Here is a 19262-nt window from a genome sequence, read left to right on the forward strand (position 1 = left end):
TTCCATCTCAAGAAACCCCTTTCTTTGCTTATCCAGAGAAGCAATTCCTCATCCATTTAAGTTTTATCATCAGATTGCAGCCATTCAGTCACATCTTCAGGCTCCACTTCTAATTCTAGTTTTTTGCTGTATCCACTGTATCTGTAGTCTTGAACCCCCCAAAGTCATCCATGAGGGTTGGAATCAACTTCTTTTAAACTCCTGCTAATGTTGGTATTTTGACCTCCTCCCATGAACCACAAATTTTCTTAATGGTATCTAGAATGGTTTTTTTTTTCCCCCAGAAGGTTTTTAATTTACTTTGCCTAGATCTATCAGAAGAATCAGTATCTATCACAGCTATAGACCTATGAAATGTATTTCTTAAATAATAAGACTTGAAAGTTGAAATTACAGCTTGATCCATAGGTTGCAGAATGGATGTTGCGTTAATAGGTATGAAAAAACATAATCTCACTGTACTCCATCAGAGTTCCTAGGTGACCATGTGCATTGTCAATGAGCAGTAATAGTTTGAAGGGATATTTTTTTTTTCTGAGCAGTAGGTCTCAACAGTGGGCTTAAAATATTTAGTAAACCAAGTTACAAACAGATGTGCTGTCATCGAGGTGTTGTTCCATTTATAGAGCACAGGCAAAGAGATTTAGCATAATTCTTAAGGGCCCTAGAATTTTCGGAATGGTAAATGAACATTGGCTTCAACTTGAAGTCACCATTTGTGAAGACATTGTAGTAGCCCCAGGGGAAAGGTCCATGTAGCCAGGAACTGAAGCCTCTTGCCAGGAGGCAGGAATTGGAATCTCTAGCCAACTGCCATGTGAGTGTGCCATCTTGGAAGCTTATTTTCTTTCCAGTCTCAATCAAGCCTTCAGATGATGGCAACCTCATGAGAGATCCTGATCCACCAGTGACCCAACTAAACTGTTCCCAGATTCCCAACCCTCAGAAACTAAGTGACATAATAAGTATTTTTTGTTATCAGTTGCTAAATTTGGGAGCTTTTTGTTACATAGTGATAAATTTTATACTTCATATACATGGAACCATATTGTATGGGTCCTTTTGAATCTGGCTTCCTTCACACAATATTATGTTTCTGATATTCTTCAAAGTTGTTTTGTGAAATAGTAGTTTCATGGTCTCCCACTGCTATACAGTATTTGTAGTATGAATACATGGCAGCTTATTGCTGCTCTATTACAGATGGGCAGTTGTATTGTTTTCCTTTTGTTTCCCATGGATATACATATTTGTTCATTTCTATACTTGTCTTTTTGTGAGCATTTCTCTATGGTACATATCTATAAGTAGAATTTCTGGGTCATAAATTACATAATAATACGTGTACATTCAAATGATTTTCTGAGGTACTTTTATCAATCTGTACTTCCACCAATTATGGATGTATGTTCTACTTGCTCCTCATTCTTAGCAACACACAGGATGGTCAGTGAATTTAATTTCAGACATTCTGGTGAGTATATTACATTTTATGGTTTTAATTTATATTTCCCTGATGACAAATGAGGTTGAACATAGTATATTTATTGATCATTTGGATGTCCTCTTTTTTGAAGGTGGTCTGTATTTCTCTTATAGATTGGCAGGAATTCATTATATGTATCATATATAAGTTCTTTGCCAATTACATGTATTGTATGCATCTTCTCTCACTCTGTGGCTTTCATATTCATGCTCTGCATCTTTTAGCGAGTAGGAGTTTGTACTTTTAATGTAGCCTAAATGGTTCTGTGTTTTTGTCTCTAGGTTAGTGATTTTTGCATCTCATTTAAGGCATTTTAATCTGCTTCAAGATCACAAGTATGTTTTCTTCTAAAAGAACTTCGCAGTTCATGTTTAGGTCTAAAATCTATCTGGCATTCATTCGTTAAATTGTGTGGAATAGAGGTCACAATTTATTTTCTTCTGTATGAATATCTAGTTAACTCAGTACACATAATTAAAAAAACTGTCATTTTCACATTACTTTGCCTTTAAGTGTCAATATATGTCCATATATCTTTTTTGATTCCTCTATTCTGTTACGTTGGTTTACTTGAATATTCTTGTGCCAGTACCATTCTATATTATATATTGTAGCTTAATTATATCCTTAAATCTTGTGGTGCACAGATTTCAAATTTGTTCTTCTTCTGTACTATTTTACATGTTCTTGAACTTTTGCATTTCAATACTTTTTAGAATGTTTCTTAATACAGGCATATGCACACACGAATAGGCAAATTCACACAAATATTTGATTAGGATTGAATTGAATCTGTAGAATGACTTGAATGGTCTAATATATCAGTATGGCATATTTCTCCATTTAGTGTCTCAGTATTTTTTGCCATGCCTAGGTGATGCTTATTTCTAATTAGCCTTATTCTAATTGACTTGATTTTAAGGCTATTATAAAATGGTATCTTTTAGAAACTTCATTTTATCATTTTGTTGCTGATAAATTGAAAACACATCATTTTTATAAATTGATCTATACCTTGACGTCATGGTAAATTTACTTATTAATAATAACCATCACGTAGTGTCTAAATAAAGACAATACTACTTGTTTCTTTCCCCAGCCTTTTACTTACTTTCTTGTTTGGTTCACTGCAGTGTAGAACTTCTAGCAGAATGTTCAGGAGAAATGAGGATATTGATTTCTTTTTCTGTTCATCATCTCAATGGAAATCTTTTAATATTTTGTCATGAGGTATATGTTTGTTGTCACATCTTTTTTAAAGATTCATTTATTTAAAAGAGAGAGAGTGTGCAACGGGGAGGGACATAGGGAGAGGGAGAGAGAAACTGAAGGAGACTCTGTACTGAGTGTGGAGCTGGATACGGGGCTTGATCTCATGACCCTGAGACCATGACTTGAGCCAAAACCAAGAGTACGATGCTTAACCAATTGTGCTACCCAGGCACCCCTGCTGTAAGATTTTTTTTTATCATCTTTTAAAATGATCCCATTTTCTCCTTATTTTGTTCATATATTTCATTGATTGATTTTGACTGGTAAACCCTGTATTCTCAGAATAAAACCAGTTTGATTATAATGTATCTTCTGAGTTTGGATCTCACTGAGTATGGGCTTTTAATATTTTGTTTAAATTTTTTAACCTATGCTTAGAGAAATTGGCTTGCCGCTTTCCTTTTTTATAATTATCCTTAGCAGGTTTTGTTATCAAAGTTATGCTGGCCTCAGAAAACTGGTTAGGAAATAGCTGTCTTTGCTTCTTCTCTTAACAAGTTTGTCTAAAATTGGACCTATTTCTTCTTTAAATATTTATAAAATTTTCTGGTAAAAGTATCTGACCCTGGGGTTTCTTTGTGGGAAGGTTTTAAAATACGGGATTTAATTAATTTAACAGACATGGGATTATTTAGATTTTTTGTTCCTCTTTAGGTATTTTTGTCTGTTGTATTTTTCTAGGAACTATTACATTTCTTATACATTTTTAAATGTACTAGAATAATACTTTCAATGATATAGAATCTGTGCAGATAAATCCTTTTTGTTTCTGATGTTGGTGATTTGTGCATTTTCTCACAATTCTAATCAGGAGTTTATTAGCTGTTTCAGAGAAACAATTTTGTGTTAATTTTTTTCTATTATACAATTGTTTTCTATTTAATTAAATCCTACTTTTATCTTTATTATTTAATTTTTTTTCTTTTTGCCTAATTTGCTATTATTTTTAACTTCTGTTTTTAAAAGACTTTATTTATTTATTTTAGAGAGAGAGTGTGTGCACATGTGTGCCAGTGGGAAGAGGGACGGGGGACAATTGGGGAGGGAGGGAGTAAGGGAGAGAATCCCAAGCGGACTTTGTGCGGAGTGCAGAACCCTATGTGGGGCTAGATCTCATGACTCTGAGATCATGACGCCAGCTGAAACCAAGAGGATGACGCTTAACCCACTGAGCCACCCAGGCACCCCAATGTTAACTTACTGGTATATAAACTGAGACATTCTCAGACATTTTCCTTTTTAAATATATGGAAAAGTGTATGAGCTTACCTCTGAACAGGACATTAACCTAGCATTTTTTACGTCCTATTTTTCATATATTTTATTTCAAGATATTTTCTAATTTTCATTTTTATTTTATCTTTGACCCATGGAATTAGTCATAAGTTTATTAATTGATTTTCTAGTATTTGGACACTTTAAATCTTTTTTGTTTTTCGTTGATTTCAGACAATACCATTTTGGTCACAGAATAATACTGGTGTTATTTTAACCCATGAAATTTGTTGAGAATTTGTTCATGAGCCAAGATTGCTGTGTGTATTTTTAAGAAATAAGTAAAGGAAAAAGTATGTTTTTCAAACTTTGAGTGCAGTGTTCTCTTAGGCCAGTTCAGTGAAGCTTGTTAATCATGTTGCTTTTTCTACATTCTTGGTAATTTTTGTCTGCTTTTTCTATCACTTACTAAGAGACGTGTGTTAAGAGCTCTCACCATAAGTTTGGTTTTGTCTGTTTCTCCTTTTAGTTCTTTTTTTGCTGTATGTATTTTCAGGGGGTGTAATTAGATCTATGCACATAAAGAAATGTTTTACTCCTCCTCAAGGGTCAAACTCTTTTAACATATGAAATACCCCTCTTCATTTCCAGCACCTCTTTTTCCTTAAAGTCTATTTTGTCTCTTAGTAAAGATGCCACATTTCTTTTAATTACATTTTTTAGGATGTTTATTTTTCCTTACATTTTCTTGTAAGCCTTCTTTACTGCTAGACTTAAAGTGCACTTCTTGTGAACAACATAGAGTATGGTTTTATGCTTTTTCACCAGGCTGATCATTCTGTGTGAAATATTTAATCTGGTTATACTGAGTGAATTATTGATCTGTTTGGTTTACAGCTACCATTTTATTATTTATCGTATATTTTATCTCACTTATTTTATAGTCTGTAACATTTTTTCCTCTGCTTTTTCTGTCTTCTTTGGATGAGTCAGGTATTTTTATTAATTTATTTTCACCTTTTGAATATGTTAGGTATATATTGTTGAGGTAACAGTATGCATTTTTGATTTGTTAGAATCTGTTGGAATGTAATTCTTTACCACTTGCCAGGTATTCACGGACCTTAGAACACTTTAACTGTAGTTACTTCTTTCCCATCTTTTTGCTATTTTTTTTCAAACATTTTAATTGTGTATTTTGAACCTCAAAAGATAACTATTCTTTTTATTTGTATAATATGTATTCATTTATGCTTACCCACATATTCACCTTTTCCTTTGCCTTTCATTGTTCCATTGATCTCCATATTTCCATCAGGCATCATTATTCTCCTAAAGAACTTCCTTGAACACTTGTATTTAATAGTGCAGATATGTTGATGGCAAATAATCTCTGGTTCGTCTTGAAGTACTTTTCTTTTGAGTTCTTTTTAAAGAAGACTTACAGAACAGAATTCTAGGTTAGCAATCAGTTTCTTTTAGCACTCTGAAGTTGTTATTCTGCTGTGTTTCATTCATTAATGTATCTGACTCATTTTAGTTTTCTCTTTGTCCCTGTCTCATTGTCTTTTGTCTTCATCCTAAAATTGTCCACCAATTTTAATATGATATACCTTATAATGTTTTACTTTGTGTACTTATCCTGCTTGGGGCTCATAGTTCTCTTGAATCTCAGCTTAATGTCTTTTATTATTTTGGAAAACTCGTAGTCATTATATGTTTATGCATTGCATTTTTCTCCCCTCTCTTTCTGGTACTTCAATTACATGATATTTTAATAAGTCCTTTATGTCTCTTGTGCTCTTTTGCGTATTTTATTCTTTTTCTTTGTGCTTCAGTCTGGGTATTTTTTGCAGCCTCTCTTTTCTATCATAATTTTCTGTGTTTATCTGTTAATTGTATCTCTTGGATTGAATTGTTTACTTCAGTTAGTGTGTTCTTCAGCTATAAAATTTCCCTTTAGTTTTTGATAGATCTTAAATACCTATGCAAATACTTCATTTTGTATTCTGCTTTCTTACAAAGATTAATAACTTCCATATCTAGAACTCTTGTGGATTTTTTCTAATGTCTGTATTTTCTCTTTGTTTCTGATTATTTGGTTTTGTCTCATAGTGTGCAAAATAATTACCTCATTGTATACAAAATAATTTAGGAATTTATGTATGAAAAAATAATAGACATAAACGGAGGTGATGTTAATTTTCTCTAGATGGGATTTACATTTGCCTCTAGCAAGCAGTTTGAATAGATGTGGCTAAACTTAATCCCAGCTGAGATTGGGTGGAGTTGGCCTGCTTAATCTTTGTTAATGGTTTGTGTATTTATAGTCTGGATTAACTGCTAGGTTTTAACCCTTTTTGGGCCTCACCTGAAAGTCTGTGGAGATGATCAGGTTTCTTCCTCCTCGGTAGGAACCGAATTCTAAATTCTTCCACCCAATTTTGGGAGACTGCCTAAAGCACTGATTGGCTTCTTAGTTACTTTGCCACAATTTCTTCTTGGCTCTCTGATCCCTGGCTCCTCTCTGCTTGGCTCAGAGATGAGGTCCACGATAATAATATAATCATGAAGTCTAGATGAAGGTCTCCTCCTAATCTCCAGAAAACTTCTTTCTCTTACATTCACCATTTATGGTCCTCAAACTCATCCCTCCTCCATACGTCCTCTGGACATATTTTCACTGAGTTTAAAATTTTGCAAAAAGACAAATAGAACCTTCACCAGCTTCTACTACATATATCAATAAAGTATCCTACCATCTTATTTGTAAGCTTTTGATCGGATCGTATTTTAGAAAGCTATAACATGTGTTGGCACACCACATGTTTGATTAAGCCATACAGTAAATCACATTTGTTACTATTTCTATTACAGACTTGCCATCAAATCCTTGATCTTGAGTGTAGCACTGGATAATAATGCTACTTCTATATAAATGTGCTTTTAACATTTTGATTTCAAGGCCTTTTTAAAAAAGTTTAATCTTCTGGGATTGAATAAAAAGAAGGCCTTGGTACTCCACTTAAATGCTCAGGTTAAAATTAAAACTTAAACAGTTGAGAAGACTTTTGCCCTCCCAGCAAGGATTGCCAGCTCCACACCTATACAGTAAGGCAGGTTCCTGAGTGCAAAGGTAGGGAAGTTAGGGTTTTGTGAGTCTGAGGAAGGAACTTACACAAGCACGTAGAAGTGAGTGAAAACTTGTATCTGTATCAAGCCACACAGGCTGGAGTCCAGAGTGCAAAAGGCAGAAGAAGAAACCAAAGGCATGATTGGGTCAAAAAGACCTTCCTTGTGTATCAGGTTTTAACAAAAGAGAGAACAACAGGTCAAGTACTTCTGGTGATAGAAAGAGGCCTAGATGATAAGAATGAGAGTGGCACAGGCATTAGTGGGATGTGTGTATGGTTTAAACAAAATGGCAATGGGATGTCTGGAAGGGGCCTAATTGGAGAAACTCTGAGAGGTAGATTGTATAGGACTCAGTGCTGACTGCACTTGGGGTATGTGGAGAAAAGAGGACCCAGGTCTTCAGGACCAGAGTGGGCAGACAATCCCTAAATATGTATGAACCAGGTGCTTTGCTGACTGTTCACATGGGCCCCTTTCTGATGTTATGTGGATGAAGTAGATACATTGTGCCCCCTGGATTGTGGAATGTAAGTGGCTACTGAGATGTCAGCCATGCAGGCAGGCACTCTGATGCCTTGGATCCTGGGAGCTAGGCTAGAGAAGTGTTTTTCCACCTTATCCCCACTGTCCTCTTGCCAGGGAAAAACCAGGAGAGGGCTCCCTTCTTTGTACATAGGAAATAAGCTCTTCCTGTATTAGACCTTTGGGCAGTATCTGCTATTGCCCTCTTATTTATTCTCTGTGATGTAGGCATTTCTGGATCCGTAGTGTTGCTCTGGGGTTTAGTTTCTCCAGTGTTTTTAGCATATGGTAGTGGGGAAGGCTGCTGCCTTTGAAACTCCAGCCTAGCTTCAGGAGAGGAGCTGTGGGACTCAGGGCTGTGTTTGCAAGTTCTCCTGTACCAGAACATCACTGGGCTCTAGGTGAGAACAGTTCTTGGAGCCTGACTAAAGTCCATGCACAAAGATAAGCTTGTAAAAAAGGATAAGACAATCTGTATATTTTTGGATCCCTGGAAAGGAACAGGGTAGATTAAACTCATTCCAGAATTTCTTTTTTTCAGTTTGGAGCCTTAACTTTTAGGAGTAAAGTTGAGATTTTTGAAAACTGAGGACTAGCAGCTAAGTTCAGTCTAAGGCAAAGCCAGGCTAAAGGCTGGGAGAAAGCAGCAATAGCAATTCTCATAGGTCAAATGGGTGGGTTTTGTTGACCATCCTTCTTTTTTTTCCCTCAGCTGAATGGACCTAAGTACTTCGAAATTCTTTTGGTCCTCTTCCTCCATTCGAGGAAATTAGATACAATATCCCAGGTAGGATTGCCAGATAAAATACAGGATGCATAGTTAAACTTGAATTTCAGATAAACAACAAATAATTTGTATATTTATCCTAAATATTACATCGGATATACTTATACTAAGTTCATTGTTTTATCTGAAATTCAAATTTAACCTGCCATCCTGTTTCTTTATCTTTCTACTTTGAAATAATTATAGCTCTCCAGGAAGTTGTAAAGGGAGTACAGAGATGTCCTATGTGCCCTTCCCCCATTTTCTCCCAATGGTTGCTCTTATATAGTTGTAGTATAATGTCCAAATCAGGAATCTGATACTGGTACAATGTGTTTGTGTGGTTCTATGTTATTTTATCACCTGTGTAAATTTATGTAACCACCACTGCATTCAAGGTACAAAACTATCCCATTACCACAAAGATCTTCCTCATGCTGTCTTTTTATCATCATACCTCCACTGCCCCAATATATCTGACCCCTGGTAACCACTAATCTGTTCTCCATGTCTTTAATTTTGTCATTTGAAGGATGTGGTATCATATAATATGTGACCTTTTGAAACTGGCTTTTTGCACTTATCATAATTCCCTTTTGGTTCATCTATGCTTGGGTGTTATCAAACAACAGAGCTACAAAATATATGAAATAATACCTATCAGACTGAAAGGAGAAACAGACGAATTCACAATAATAGTTAGGGACTTCAACACCCATGTATCAACAATTGATAGAACAACCAGACAGAAGATTAGCAAGGATATAGAAGTCAACACCATCATCAAGCTGTAAGATCGAATCCACATTTGTCGAATGTTTCATCCAGTCACAGCAGACAACACATTCTTTTCAAGCACCTGTAGAACATTTACCAAGATAGAACATATCCTGTTCCATAAAACAATCCTTAACAAATTTCAGAGAATTTAAAACCTATTGAATATATTCTCTGACCGCAATGGAATCAAACAGGAAATCAGTAACACAAAGATACCAGAAAAATCTCCAAACATTTAGAAGTGAAATGACACATTTCCAAATAATCTTTGGGTCAAAAGGGAAAGAAATTAGAAAGATGGGAAAGAAATTAGAAAAAATGGATCAAAATAAACTCAAAGCAAGAAGAAGGAAGGAAATGATAAAGAGAAGAGCAGGAATCAATGAAATTAAAAACAAACAAAAAATAGAAAAAACAAAAAAAAGTTTCTTTGAAAAGAATAATAAAGTTGACAAGTCTCTAGCAAGAATGACAAAAACAAAAGTGAGAAGACACAAATTACTAGTACCAGGAAAGAAGCAGGGGATATCACTACAGATGCTGCAGATCTCAAAATGATAATGAGGGAATACCACAAAAAAACCTCTACACATATAAATTTGAGGACTTAGATGAAATGGAACAATTCTTCATAAAGTATAAACTATCACAACTCAGCTAATGTGAAATAGGTACTTTTAATAGCCATGTTTAAAAAGTAAAAATTACGCATATGAAGGAATGAATATTTTTAACTGAGAACATTTCCACCCCAAACTAAGTAAAATGGGGAGGATGTGACAGTGGGTAGCAACCAGCAATGTCAGCTATGTCTCCTTTAAACATAGTAGTAATGTACTGAAGAAGTTATTGAGAGACAATGGATCTCAATTGCTCTGAATTCCAAGAAATTGCCTTAATCTATAGGTTGCTCTTATTGTTTTTTTCTCCTTCAGGACTGATGTCATACTCATTCATCTCTTTTGCCTCTGACATTGAGGGAAGGGAAACGTCAAATATGGTTTTATCTGTCTTGTAAGGACAGGCTTTGGAAATGGAGTTTTTGCTCTCTGCTGTGGATGATGACAAAGTAAAACTTGACCCATGCCTTCTCTGGGTTCCTACACCAGAGCAGCTGGAATAGTATCAGGAAATTATAAGCATTCTAGAGGTTCGGAGTCAATAAGCACTTGGTGTTTCTTGCTTACTTTCTACTCAGCTCTTAATATTTTCTAAGTCAAATAGGTTTAGCCTGTTTTACTCATCAAGGAGTAAAAGGCTCCAGTTAGCTGTGAAATAGTGTTTGGACTGTGTGCCATTCACTTTAATTCTCAGAATAGGCATTATGCTTCATTTTTTCTTATTTCCTGTTAACATAGTAAACGCTTCCCTGATTAGAACCTCTTATGGGAGTCTTGAGAGAATTTCAGACATAGGCCCCATAATATATCCCCATTTAGTAGAGAACATTATATGGACATGAAAACTGAACAATTATGATACTTTTGTCCAGAGATATGTATGTATCTCAGTAGAATGCTGGATTTATTATTGTTGTTATTATTATTGTGTTTTGTCATTACTGTCATCTTACTTCCATTCTAATCTTAGAATACAAGTTTTTTATTGTTACAGTAAAATGTCCCTGATGACTCAACTAAAATGTTGCTTATTCCTGTTTTCAAATGTGTATGTGTCTGTGTAAGTATGTGTAGATGTAATGTATGCATTCTTGCATTTCTCTGGATTCCCTTTCTGTTGGCATAGTAAGGCTGAGTATGGATGTAGCTAGCCTATAACTCTGTTGGAAATTCACCCTTGAAAGAGAAAGTTTTTCCAACTTTGAATTTCCTTTGTCATTCATTAGAAGTTGGTGGGAAATTCCAGTCCTGTGAGAAATGCTGACATTAATTTCTGTAAAATATCTAGAATAACTGATATTGTTCCATGAACCAGACCCAATCAGCTCTCATAAGAAACTCCTCAGAACGGGGGTGGAAGCACAGACTCATGGTAAAAGGAAGTCAATCGAATGTTTCCTCTTTTAATCTGGGAGTTTCCAAAGAAATAAAGTTATAAGGGCATGAGGGACTACTTTGGAACAGAAAGGCATGACAGAAATTTATTTTTCTCATTGTGTAATTGATGGATCCCAAATCTCCAACCTCAGGAAGCCTTCAGCCATTTACGCTGTCCAGCCATTATCTCTCTTCAATAGTGGATTTCTGCCACTCCACCCGACCCTGCCACATGAAAAAAAAAAATTATCTCATGTTTTTGAGCCACTGAGGTAATGATAGAGCATAAACCTAATCAGCCTTGTTTAGAGAGCCTAATTTGTGAAAATTTACGAAAAGACATTATATCAGCTAAGACTATATACACAAATACATTCCACTCAAATCACAATTTACCTACTGTACTTGTAATGATAGGTATTCTCTGTCTAGTCGAAGTTGATTTTCAAACAGATGAGCTTTAATTTTATGGATTCTCTTAACTAGCTGCACTGCATGCTCTGTTTTCTTGATTCTTTGTGTAGCATAATGAGTAACTTGATATCCACCTCATATTTTATGGGCACATAATTCATCTCAATTCCAGATGCAGGAGAGTTATCCCTGCTTGACTTCCCACTGTCCTCTCCACAGTCTCAATTAGATGATTATTTAACAGCCAGTCGAATTCCCAGACCAAGCCATCAAGGCCTAGATTTTTAATTGCCCAAACTGTTTGTTCTAACATGTGGCTTTCAAACATCCTGCTGGGTCAATTTAATTGAAAAAAGATGGCTTTCCTATCCTGAGAATATTTTAGAGGCTAGAATATAAGCAGTGGGTCAGTGAGATAACAAAACATTTCTAAAGTATTTTTACCTAAAATATGTATTTATTAAATCTTATATACATATATATGTATATATGTGTGTATATATGTATATGTATATATACGTGTGTGTATGTATGTATATATACATTTTTAAAAAACTCTGTGAAACTACACTCTCTTCATTATTGGGAATATTGGGAATTTAGTTTCCCTCAGTGCCAAAATCTATCTTTAATCATACCTTAAATTGATGAAGAGACAAAATGGATACATAGCACATTAAAAGATCAACACTTTCTGGTAGAAAACTGTAACCTCACTTTGATGTTGTCGCAGCCAACAGTTTTTGTGTACACTTATCCTGAGGGTGAACATTGGCATAACAGACACAGGGCATACTGGGGGGTTATTATTTTTATTATAAGAAGAATTAATACTTAACAGTGTCTTAGTTCTCTGGGAAGTGATAATATCTACCCGGGATATGGTGCATCAAATGAAAATGTTACATAGTTAGGAGGCTATAATAGGCAAACTTATGAAAGGGCTGGGAAACTCCCAAAAGGAATTTGGGAAAAGATGAAGGAGGGATGTAAATAAAGTCCATCAGTTATGTTCTTATGTGAAAGAAAAGCCAAATAAGCAGAAGTGAAACCATTTCAAAGTCGTTTGAACTTAAGTCTCAGAAAACATAAGAAGGGAACTCTAATCCTAAGTGCCAACCAGATTCGTTTGCAAACCTGAACAAATGCTTCATTTCTCAGTTTCTAAAATGAGAAAGATTGGACTTTGTTTCAAGCGCCCTTGAAGTGATTCGTTGGCTAATGGTTTCTAAAGACCTTTGAAAATGTAAGGGCTAAGATTTAACATATTACAGTGTTTTCTCCCTTGATCATTGCACATATGTTAATTTCTCTGTAATTCAGTTTCCATTCTCCCTTTTCTCTCCTTTTTTTTTTTTTTAAACTTACCGATTATTTTTCTTGAGATGTGTTTTAGTGAGAAAAGGGCCAAAAGAACTGCTTACCAGCACTTTGGATAAGATAACTGGTTTCAGATTTATTTTCAAAAAAATGTGACCCCTCCTTCTTTCTCATTTCTTTTTTCTCTTCTTTTCTTCTTCTTTATTCCTTTATTTTCTTCTTCTTTATTCCTTTATTTTCTTCTTCTTATTCCCTCCTTCCATGATGTATTTCAATCATAGAGAAAAATTCAGAGAATAATATAAAATTTCCAGTGCATGCAGCCATGACACAGGTGTTGTAAAGAATAATATTTAATTGGATTTGCTTCAGATGTATTTTTAATAGAAATAAAATGTTATATGTGGGTGAAGTTTTAAGTACACCTCTTCCCACCTCCCCTTGCTTCTTTTCTTCCGTGAGTTAACCACTGTCTTCAAGATTTGTATGTCCTTCCCAATCAGGTTTTAAAAATCGATGTGATATTTTTGGGGTGCCTGGGTGGCTCAGTTGGTTAAGTGTCCAGCTCTTGGTTTAGGCTCAGGTCATGATCCCAGACTCCTGGGATCCAGCCCCATGTTGGGCTCCTGGTTCAGCGGGGAGTCTGCCTCTCTCCCTTTCCCTCTGCCCCCTCCCCACTCACACCCTCTCTATCTCTGAAATAAATAAATACATCTTTTTAAAAAATCTATGTGATATTTTTGGGGATTTAAAAAAATCTATGAAGTACTTTTGGGGGTTTTAAATGTACATAAATGGTATGGTATAGTATATAACCATCTCACACTTAATTTTTTTTAACTCAACAATAATATATTTCAAAAGCCAACTTGTTGCAGGTGGATTTAGTCTATTTATTTTAACTGAGGTGTAAGGTTCCATTAGATGCACAGTAATTTACTCGTCTTTTTCCACATTGCTGGACGTTTTTGTTGTTTTCAAAATTTACTATTAAAAATTGTAATGAACATTTATATACTTATTTTCTTTTGAACAGGTGAATGGTGTTTTGGACTGTACCCTTTGTAGGAAAATTCTTGACTCATAGGTAATCCTATATCAACTAACCTCAGTATTTTCAAATTGTTTTCTGGATGAGTTATCATGCTACTAGCAGATTATAAGGTTCATTCTATCCCCATATCCTCTGTAATTCTTGAAGTTGTCAGTCTTCTTAATAATTGTTTATCTGATAAATATCAAATGGTATCTTATTTTTATGTGTATGTATACGTCAAAGGTGTGATTTACAGATAGTAAAATTTTACCCTTTTGAATGTGCAGATGTATGAATTTTGGCAAACATATTCAGTTGCACAACCAGCACCACACTCAAGATGTAGAACATTCCCACCACTCTAGAGAGTTTTCATGAGCCAGACCCTCTGTGCACCCGCAGCCCTGGCAACCACTGGTCAGTTTTGTCTTTTTACAAACACTTAAAAATTAGTGGAATAGATATTTGTGCATATTTTTATAGGTGCATTTTCCTTCTGCTTTGTGAGTTTTCTGCTCATGTAATATATCCCCTTGGAATCTATTTGGGTATAAAAAACTGAAATGCTTATATTTCATGACCTAAATAAAAAGTTATTTAATTTTGTGAGCTGAGCAGCCTATGACTAGTAGTGGGTCAAGATATTAAGAATCCATATTGGTTTTTTTTTTCCTCCATCATCCTTGAACTATTATGTTTTCATTTTTTAAAGTAATTGCTTCATGGATGCAAGGTGGCTGACACACATCCAGGCAAAATGTCTATATTCAAGGCAAAGAATGGGTACAGGATGCCTTCTGCATCCATCTCTTTTATTAAGAAGGTGATTTTTAAAAAGGCATCAGCAGGTTCCCCCCTTAAGTCTTCTTGGTTAGAATTAGTTGTATGTTTTTGGGCAGGAGGCAGGGACCATCTTCTGGAAGTTTGCTTGGAAATGCACTGAATTTATAGATTAATGTGGAAAAATAAATATAACGCTGTATTTATTAGGATCTTTTTATGTATTTTGATTGAATTTTATATTTTTCCTATGTGTAAAACATTATTAGATTTATTTTTATAGACTCTAAGTGTATTTCTCAATTACCAGTGAATATTTATGATTACATTTTATAAATGACATGTAAGTTTGCTGAGCTCTCCAACTGATTAGACTTTTTTTCTAATGAATCTCCTGAATTTTTTATTTAGATGAATATTTAATTTATGAATAATGACAATTTGGGCTCTTCTTTGGAAATTCTTTCAGTTTCCTCCTTCTAAACATTTATTCTAATATTTATGATCGATAAACATGTCTGTTCTTAGTATTCTTTTTTGGAGTAGTTTTTTTTTTTTTAAATAAACTTTACCCACAATGTGGGGCTTTAACTCAGAACCCCAAGATTAAGAGTTGCATGTTCTACCAAATAAGCCAGCCAGGAGCCCCTTTTTTGAAGTAGTTTCTCATGAATTAAAAAAAAAAAAACAACTCTTAAGCATATATTTATTTTCATATTTATATGGGAGTCATGATTTCGCTTCTTTTTTTTTTTTAAACATTATCATTTAACTGTTTTCACCTTAGAATTTCTGTTGGTGGATTTTTGCATCTGTTTTTCCGCTATATTATTCTAGGGTTTTTTCTCACATTTTTTTGTTTGGATTTTTTTTTTAAATATTTTATTTATTGAGAGAGAGCATGAGCGGGGCAGGGGGGAGAGGCAGAGGGAGAGGGAGAAGCTGACTCCCCACTGGGCAAGGAGATGGTGGGTTTGATCCCAGGACCTTGAGATCATGACGTGAGCTGAAGGCAGACACTTAACTGACTGAGCCACCCACGTGCCCCTGGATTTTTTTATTATTATTGTATAAAAATATGTCAGATGGTCTCAATTTTTCTAGTTCTTGGAAGTATTGTTTCTTCTGCTTTTTGCATCCCCTGCCTTTCCTCTTGGGAATATGATTCCTGGTGTGGTTTGGAATTTTTAATGTGCTATTGCCTTTAGCACAATTTTCTTTTATTATGGAATTTTTAAATGCCATGGGTTCTGGAGGCATCTCTATAGAATAATATTTGGTTTTGCTACGTCTTGGGCAGTTTTACTGTCCGTGAATGAGTTGTAATGCTCAGTTGATGTTCCTACATATGGTGCTGGCTTTGGATTTCCATTTCTCACACGGGAATATTTTGGTTCTGCCTTGGGTATATATTTTCTTATTGTTTCTCCAAGGTAGTAATCAGGGTTCATTCCAAGGTACAGGGAGTGGTTTAATAGAATTAATTAGGTTGGAAGAATTGAAGAAGTCGATTCTAGAAATGGCCCCCAGGTCAAAAGTCATCCTAAACTGAAAATCACCATCAGTATGATGGTAGAATCCCGAAGCTACTGACAGTGTTCCTGCTACTTCTGATGGTGCTTCTCTGGACTGTACCTCTGGAAATTCACAGTTCTGTGGTTTTGCTTACAAAAGTAGTTAAAAAGTGAGCCCGACTCTTTTCTACCTCCCAATCTCATGTGACTGCAGTGTTAGTAGAACTTGATTCTCCAGATCCCTTGCTGCACGGACATACGGGAAATAAAGTTGATTTCAGTTTTGATTCTGATGTATTTTGTTTTGATACACTTTTAGCACCTCTGATCAGAACAAGGGTCTAATGGAGCTTGAGTAATTTGGTCAACAGTAACCATACCTAGACGAAAAGGGGACAATCCTTTTAGGGAGTTGGTTCTAGTTTCCATTTCTCAGGCACTGGTCAGGTATCAGTCGAGTCTTTTGGGAAGCAGATGCTGGGATGGAGGGAGGAGTGTAAATGCTTAATTGGGAAGTAATACTTGTGAAACAAACAGGGAGGAAGGCGATTGGGAGAGGAGTCATCTGCCTTCAATACAGATCCAGTAAAGTCCCTGCTAATCCAACAGGGGGCCCCAGGGCAAGGATGGCCCATTAGAAGATTTCCATGCTGTATAGACATGGCCAGGCCCTTGAACCATGGCTGGCTCTGTCGCTGGCTGGGGCTGCCCTAGTTACAAAGCTGAGGGGAGCTTGATGGAGTTAACACCTGAAGGCTGTCAGCTAATGACATGCCTTGCAGCTGGACAATGTGTTTTCTTTTGAAGAGACATCTTGGCAATGCCTCACTGTGTCTTCCAGAGATCACTTGTTCTGTCACTGGATTTGTGTAAAAACCCTCACTCCCACCCGCAAAGACCTAACTCAGTACCCAAATGCATTGCCACAGCATCACCTAACGCTCTTCCTTCTTCGTTCTGAGCACAGGAAAATGGTCTTTTCTTTCTTTGAAGCATGGGTACATTATCCAGAATTTCTAAGCATTAACAGTAGGAATACAGCTGTTTCTTGTCACCTCAATCTTTTTGCTCGACTCAATTTATCTGCCTCCCAGGACACCACTTCTTCGAGACTAGAGTCAGCACATTTGACACAATTATGTCACTGAGGGAATAAGTAAAAATGAGCCTCTAGTTGCCACAAATTCACCTATAAACAGTCCAGGTTGCTGTAACTAATGGTTAAATATTATCCTGCTTCTAGCTGAGCCAACTGACAGATAACTTAGTCTTCATTGACAGTGTTAATGATCATTATGCTAGCAGATGGAGACAAATAGAAAATGGAAAGGAAATTATTTCTGTATTCAATAGAGCCTTAATTGGATGCACTAATCTCAAGGAATGGCAGAGAAACAGTGAAAATATATGGCTTGAACTCTTTGTACTCAAAATGTGGATTGTGGACTTTAAGTGTTGACTACACCAGAAACACATGAGAAATGCAGATTCTGAGGCCGCACTCCAAACCTCCTGAATCATAGTCTGTACTTCAACAAGATCCCCAGTGATTCATAGGTACTTTAAGGCTTGGAAAGCACTAACTTAAACAAAAAATGCCACAGCTGATAGACTTGGAGAAAGAAACTCAATAGGAAAGGAGAGACAGAGGGCTCTTCAATGGTTGCGTGATCAGTCACCTTAAAAGGAGAACGAACAGAATTACCAAGAAGGAACTTCAGTTTTCTGGAACAAAAAGGGATACTACCATTTTAAAATCTGTTGGAGAAATCTCCAATATTAACACAAGAATCCACTGTGTTATTCTCCCCGGGATATTTCCTGGCACATCTAATAAAAGACAGTTTGACTTGATATTGACATTTATGAGGTATGTCTCCTGTGCTTCAGAAGTTTTCTTCAAACATGTGAAGTTCTTTGGTGATTCGTTAGCTACAACTAGAATGGTTGGGTTTAGGGGCGCCTGGGTGGCACAGCGGTTAAACGTCTGCCTTAGGCTCAGGGTGTGATCCCGGCGTTATGGGATCGAGCCCCACATCAGGCTCCTCCTCTATGAGCCTGCTTCTTCCTCTCCCACTCCCTGCTCGTGTTCCCTCTCTCGCTGGCTGTCTCTATCTCTGTCAAATAAATAAATAAAATCTTTAAAAAAAAAAAGAAAAAGAATGGTTGGGTTTATACTGAATTTCACCATATAGTAAGTTTCGCTATTGTAAGGCGTCTCCTGGTCACAAAATGTAGTTTTATTTTTAAAGTGCAGATTTCATAAATTCTGTTACATGTATTCCTCTAGATTACAGTGAGGCTGACAACTTTATAACATGGGTCCTCCTCATAGCATTTTGTAATGGCCTTTTCCCTCCATTCCCCTCTTTCGCTCTTCTGTGAAGAAGAATCTGTGTAACTTTGCAAAGCCGATCCTCATGCTCTGAAACAGTGGAAATGGGAGCTTTTGTTATAAATTACAATGTTCTCTTCTTTGGCTTCTGCTCATATTAGTCAGACAGGTAAATTATATTTTCATGAAATGTTTCCATTTTTAAAAACTCTGCTGATAAATAGTGTAATGTCAGAGGGTCCTGCTGCGACTGCCATCCTTTTATTTCTAATTCCAGATCAGAGAGAGGGGGCGAGCAAACCTTGAACGGACACAACTGATTCACAGCCTTAACATCGTGGAGAGAAGAATGCCTCCGGATACGACTTCCAGGTAATTTTTAAAAATTGTCCTTGGGGATTCTGATTCTATAGCTTGAGTTGGAAGGTACCTGAGGTAATAGAGGAGCCTAAGGAGGAGTGAACAACAAAGAGGAATCTCACAGTTACGGAGTGTACTTTAAAGCTCAGTGTATTAGAAACGAGGACATTTGCTAAATTCCACCTTGTTTATTTAAGTGGTTCTTACCTCTTTTTTTTAAAATGCCCTCAGTTCCCTAATTCATAGGCAAGTTCAGGTATTCAGTGATAATGAAAAAAAAAAAACCCATTTAGGCTTTCTTTATTTTAACAGCTTTGTTGAGATATAATT

General features: G+C 36.0%; 1 long non-coding RNA gene across 1 annotated transcript in view; it reads left to right on the forward strand.

The window, feature by feature from the left end:
• The window catches only part of LOC117795785, a 263499-nt gene extending 244555 nt beyond the window's left edge, over window positions 1-18944 (forward strand). Inside the window, exon 3 of the long non-coding RNA XR_004619925.1 lies at window positions 18850-18944. This is a non-coding gene — a long non-coding RNA (uncharacterized LOC117795785). The remainder of the gene's footprint in view (window positions 1-18849) is intronic.
• The last annotated feature ends 318 nt before the right edge of the window (window positions 18945-19262 follow it).

This window comes from Ailuropoda melanoleuca, chromosome 13 (genome assembly GCF_002007445.2).
Source record: "Ailuropoda melanoleuca isolate Jingjing chromosome 13, ASM200744v2, whole genome shotgun sequence".
NCBI classification, from domain to species: domain Eukaryota; kingdom Metazoa; phylum Chordata; class Mammalia; order Carnivora; family Ursidae; genus Ailuropoda; species Ailuropoda melanoleuca.